We start from the raw sequence: 6707 nt of genomic DNA on the forward strand, positions 1-6707 counted from the left end.
ATCACTGTTCGCCAAAGAGATAGTCTGGCAGCAGTGCATGCTGCGTAATATACTGTGGGGTCTGCACATATTTGGGTTGGACTGCCCTGATTGGCCGGCTGTGCTTATGTAAATTATAAGAAGACAAATTCATGCTTGTGATTGGAGGAGGGTATTACCCGAAGAGTACAGTAGAGGGTGCAGCCTGTGTGAGTTAGAACCTGATTTTGGAAATGTAATGCAAACAAGAATCTCTGCACATTAGCGTTCTATCATGTCTCCAGAACTTGCTGAGGCTTGATATGCAATATTTGCACTTGCTGTAAAGAAACAATGCTTGAATATCCTATCTGAACCTGATGTTGAACTTTTTAGAGCACAGGGGAGGCACTGAGAGGAAGCAGTCAGTTGGTTTCAGAAGCCTGGCCCTCAAGCCCATTGGTCATAAAGCCACAGTTGAGTGTATTAGCCGAGCCACAAACCCTCTAAGGAACAGAAACTGCCACTTTTTTTGGCTGGCCGTTTGACACAGGGACATTATTCACAAGAAATTAGAGGTTATGCCTCCACGCCTCTGCACAGGCAGCAATTACGTCCGGTTCTGGCCTTTCTGGTCACTATTCAAGATCTGACGCTTCTCAGCACTGAACGGAAGGAATGGAAATAGTGAAGGGATATCCCTGGTGTTGTTGCTCTTGTTTTGAGGGAAAGTGTGGGCCCTGGCATCTGTCACATCCCTGTATCTCAGCCTGTAGGTCTCACCATCGGCCTGACCTTCACCCTGTCCAGACTCCAGTAGAGGTTTCCCATAGGTCAGGGTGATGGATGCAACCATAACACATAACACAAGATTTAGTGTGGAAATGTCCTTTCTACAGCCATGAAAATGGTATATATATGGTAAATGGTATATATATATATATATATATATATATATATATATATATATATATATATATATATATATATATATCGCTTATTTTTAAAGTCAGGCAGTCTTTCAGAGAATGAGCTGTGTATTGTGATACTAGCTCAATTGTTTTAAAAGGGAACAGCTCTTTTGAAGTTTTTTTTAAAGATCCCACATCTCCTCAGGCGTCCTGCAGCAATATTTCATAAAAGAAACTAATGAACAGTAAAAGTTCTTTCCAAATATTAAAAGTGGCTTTCCGTCCCCTTCAGTGTCTAAGGACCGTTTTTAATATAAAATCAAACTGCTGCACACTGGTGGCAGCGGGGTGGTTAGCTTGCGATGTTGCCATTAAAAACATGCGCATACAAAACGGCCTCTCAGAGCTCCATCCAAACACAGAGTAGCGCTCTCTGGTAGCGGAGGAGGGGGTGAACACAGCGTCTGTTCTCGATCTGTAAATTAGCTTTTATATCATTACAGCATGCTCACACCACCGGGTCTGTTGCAGTGAGCCTCGCGTGTCGTGCTCACACGCTGCTTGTTGCCTCTCTGCATCTGCTTCCTTCTAGCAGTCACTCACAATTTTGCACTCCTCAGGAGGTTAAAGTGCTGTCCTGTGATCCCCTGTGCACTTCTCAGACTTTCTTAAAAAAAAAAATTCACTGCACTAATGAATTCTGACATTCCCTTCCATTAAGTGTAAATAACAAACTGTTAAGACAATAAATAAACAGAGAAATGTGCAAGCAAATACCACAGGGTCTGGTTCAGATTTCATGGCTGCTAGAGTCCAAAAAGGTCTCAAAAATATGAATAACGACTGGTCCTTACAAGCATTAGGCTTGTAATAAACATAGTTTTTCTGAGTTCAATTCTGAATTTAATGTTCAAAACAATTTAATTTTGTACATGAACTATTATGCATTTTTAGAGCCAACAAAAATCCCTCCTCTGCTTATCTGTGGGTTATCTTTTGCTATGCTTAAGCATATAATACACAAAACAGTACCGAGACAGGAGTCGGTGCAAATGTGTATTTTGAGTATATTTTATGAACTTATTGATCAATTCAGCTAGCTTGCTAGCTGACAGTTAGCAAGCTCAGATAATTAGTTTCCACCCTGCTGTAACTTTTTATTTAATGAAATGGTGTACAATCCTGGGAACACAAAGATTGGTGTCACTGTGACTCACTAGAACTAGCCAGGCAGGCTAGCGTATTAGCGGTTAGCTCACCAGCTATTGCAGTTTGCCAGCTTGTAACGAGTAGTTACTATGTGGCCAAACTTCTAGAACCACGTATTTTGCAAAAACCTTGGGATAAACTTTGCTGTGCCTCTATCTGCTTTTACACGGCCAGAAGGACTGTGAGCCTAGATTTGCAGCACATCTAAAATATTTTTTTCATATCAAAACTCTGATATTTTCTGAATGCGAGAGGCAGAGCAGATTGGAGGAGGCTCCGTGCAAGACTTCTGTTAGATTAGTCATCCTGGCTAATCCTGAACTGTTACGGCACTCAACATCTAAGCCTTTCTAATGAAACAGTCTTTGCTCACCGGATCTGATGTCCGCCCGTTGTAGTCAGTGTGAGTTGGGGGGGTTAGGATATGCCTGTCAACCACATTAACAGATCATAGCTTTTTGTTCTGTACCTGACCTTGAAATCGAGGAAATTGTGAAATCGTAGACACCACTGCTGATTTGATGAAACTTGGAAGTTATGACTCTAGCTTTATTAAAATCACACTGATTGGCCTCAAAATGTAACAAGCATCTTTTTTTAAATACATTTTTGAACATGTTTGCAGTTATTTTTTTGTGTGCTGATTTACTGTCTTACTCACTCTGCAACCTTCTCGGTAATGTGACGTGATGATGTTCGTAGTACTTTTCAGCTTTGTGTTCACAGGGGATTTTGACTGACCTGCAGCCTGTCTGGACCTTTCCTTCTTGCAGTTTCATCAAACTGGAAAGGAGAGGACACTGATAGCCAACAGGCAGTTATATTCATCTGCAGACAAAGGATATTGTCTAGTAAAGACGCTCAAAAATGCCAAGTTCCTCACACAGCAGACAGTGATGAGTTGGCACTCGCTCCCAGCTGCACAGCTGTGAACCATAAGCCCGGCCAGGTTTCCCTTCCTCGATCATGAACCAACCTGAGAGCTCCGTATGGCAGCCCACCAAAAATTATATTATCCCAGAGTTTTCATCACAGTCTTTTCATCAAGCTATCACAACTCTGGACCCGAGGGGAAGACATGCAACAGAGGGGAATAGCACCAAATCAACAAATCATCAGCAAGGCATTATAGGACATCCTATTTAAATCTGCAACTGATTGCGTGCTTCGAGACATGAGCGCAAAGTACAAAAACTGTGGTACACGCTGCAGGCTTGAGTTTCTTGACAAAATTAAGAGTAATATTTGTAAAAGTGGTCAATTGGGCAAATGTTCAAAATAAGTTTTTCTGCTTTGGTTGTGGTGTTGTATCCTCTCTTTTGTGGTATTCTCATTCTTAACTCCAATGTTTCCAAAGTGCTGCTTTAACTCTGACATTAATAAATGTCCTTTCCCACCGCGCGATACATAAATAACACCCCGTTCCAGTCTAGCTCACTGCTGTCTGTCAGTTTGCCCAAGCACTCCCAAATACTTCAGAGCTTTGCAACTGTCTGCTCACAAAAAATAAAAAAATACCTGGACACTCAACAACCAAAGATAGCACGACCAGAATTATAGAATTATGACACTACTTTTTTTTTTTCTAAGTTTTCACACTGGCATTATAAATGCCAAAGTCAAATATGCCTCTTTGTTATTCTAACATGAGTGAGTAGTTCTGGCAAGGCTTAGGCACACAAAAAGCACGCTTTGTCTGACTTCATTCAAGTTGGATTACCAGTGCAAGAAAATCAGAGGGTCCGTTTCACAATGAAAGCATGTTCTCTGACAGATGTATCCATCACCTTCACGTATACTGGATACTGAACTGGCATCTCCTTCCTCTGAAGTAGTATGTGCCTATGTAGAAGCAATTTGTGTATTCTTGGAAAGCCATATTTAGAGAGACAACAGAGGATAGGAGGGTTCGAAGAGTATTGGGTGTTCCAAGTTGCAATTATTCCCCACTGTAATTTCAGGGAGCAATTGCAGTGACTACTAATGGCATTTGGTTTTGACTCTTGATTACTTTCAGTAGACATGGACAGACAGAGCACGTTTGAACTGGCTGATTAGTGTCCCAAATGTTTAACCCCCCCCCTGAAAACAGTAATTGGGTCATTTTAAACAACCTGCAAATTTTCTCCTCAGTCACATTTTCCACCAAAGCTGGCAAACTATTGAAAAAATATGTCTGTGGCTTTACAAGTAGCCCGCGCGCTACGGTATGTAATTCCAACTTGGTTTACACGGCGAAATTAAGTCCAAGTCTGGAGTGAAAACATCATCTGGTGTGATTATGGGTGCAGAGACCTGGGTTTTAAAAAATAATTTAGATTGTAATGGCGTAAGGTGTTGACATTGAGCTAACGCTGATTTCATGTAATGGCCACCTTTCATAGCGAGATCCTATAATACACATTGAATGATGAAGTACCCCAGAGCAAAAACAGGGTATTCCCTGTCTGCTTTTCAATTTGACATTCACTGCCTCAAAAAAGACACTCAAGTCTTCCATTTGAGGCTGCTGATCTTCTGCTGCCTCCTTACTACAGTATCTTATTTATACAAAAGCAGAGACATTTGATTTGCTACGTTAGTGGTGTGTTTTCTGTAAAAGGGATCAGAGTTAAATTGGAAGTTTAAGGAGAAAACAAATGTTATGAGTGCAAGGAAATAAAACTTTTACTACAACCGCCCCTCTGGCAGGCCAGACCTAACCCTCATACAAATGAACTCCAGTAGATGTGATATAAAACAATACAAGACTGAGTGGCATGTAGGCTACATAAAACATGTACAGAGGTTATATGCAAGAACAGAGCTTCATGTTCCCATAAATACAGTGACGTATAGCATTTAAATTAAATTATCTTGGATGGAGGACATAGGATGACGTTAAACTGAGGTTTCCTTCCCGGCATTGTATGAAAACAAAGCTCCAGATGTTGGGATACAGAACAAGGATAACCTTTTGGTCCAGTCACACCAGAATTTAAAATGGTGAAATTTCGCAGCAAAATCAGTTATTTTCAATTGAATCAGCAGTTTCGTCTACAAGGGCAACATAAAAACGCTCAAAGAGATCTTTTGTGCCGTATTCAACTTTGACACAAAAGTTTGCACTGTTGAACAATAGCAACCCATCTTGACGGGTGCTGACCTTTGAGGGAACTGAGAGCCAGAGGGTCCAAAAAGGACAGAGCTATTGAAGCTTATTAGCTGTGTTTCATTATCTGCTTTTATGTAACCCTCTTCTGCCAGAGTACAGTCATAAACTGCTCCACAAAAGAGCAATGGGCATTGAAGCAGGAGCAGATGGTGCAAATACATCTCTTGTTTGGACTGTGTCCTGTTAGAAACCGAGCTAACTAGCCTGCTGACTAATGGTTAGCAAGCTAGCTAGCTCAGTAAGCTTGTTTCTCTCCCTTTAGTAAATCTTTATTGAATTAAATGATGTGCAAACGGCCCAGCACGAAGAGGATAGAAAGAAGCTTAGAAAGCTATTGTGAGTGACTGGTGCTGGCAAGTTCCAGGACTACCGGCATGTTAGCTTTTAGCTTGCCAAACACAGTAGTTTAAGTAGTTTAGCTAAAAACACTGTGTTTTTCACCTTCCCTGTAGCCATTCAAGATATTTCATAACACCCTCACTTTGCCTGGTAAACAGCACACATTTCAAACTCCACATCCCCAGTTTGTAGTCTTCCAAAGCCCGAGCTGAGATAACCCTGATGACATCACTATTGCATCATCAAGGTTACTTTTTCAGATTCAGCCAATCTCCTCCAGAGGGACAGAAGACATTATATAACTGTTTTCACAGGCTGAATTGTACTTTCTCTTTATGTCGAGTAAACAGATTTTGATGTGTAAAATTTATGAGGTGGCCCTTTAACCATAAATCAGACTGTAAACAATTTTTATATTGAAAGGCTATAATGGCGGTTTCACCATTTTGTGTAATTAAATATGTGATATAACCCAGGGTTCCTCCTGTAACAGTTATAGAAAGATTCAGGTGTCACATGAAAGTTCATTTTTCAACTTGAAGAGTGTGTTTTTTTTTAGCTCCTGTATCGTTTGAGCAGGGAAATTGTCCATATCTGCACAAGTCTCAGCAGTCTGCAACTTGAGACAAAAAATATTGGTGTTTGGTGCCAGGTTTCAAAAACGATTATTGGTCACAACCAAGTGACCTGCAGAGCGACAAAGATTAGAAGACAAAGAAAGCAGATGCTGGTGAAATTGGTGAAACTCCAGCTTGAGATGAAACAGGGGACGGGGAACGCCTGCAGAGCTCCTGCCTCAGACCCCTACCAAGCAGCACATCATGATTAATGATGTCGTGCCTCCTACCTGTTGGATCGTTTTGTACGCCCACAATGATCAACAGGCAGGAGTCTGAAACGTAGATCTAGTGAACCAAAGCAGAGGCTGTGGAGAAGGTGGAATAACATGAAAGAGAAGCCAGTGACAAGTCCATATTTTCTCATCCCTAGAGACGGTTGTTCTCACCCACAGATTTAGATAACAGTGACAAGGTCACGGGATGTTACAGAGGTTCACTTCAGGCGAGACGGAAAACGTACATATTGTGTATAACCTGAGCAAATATACCCTCCCCGACCTTAATTAAAGTGATTGC

This window comes from Anoplopoma fimbria, chromosome 21, assembly GCF_027596085.1.
Source record: "Anoplopoma fimbria isolate UVic2021 breed Golden Eagle Sablefish chromosome 21, Afim_UVic_2022, whole genome shotgun sequence".
NCBI classification, from domain to species: Eukaryota; Metazoa; Chordata; class Actinopteri; order Perciformes; family Anoplopomatidae; genus Anoplopoma; species Anoplopoma fimbria.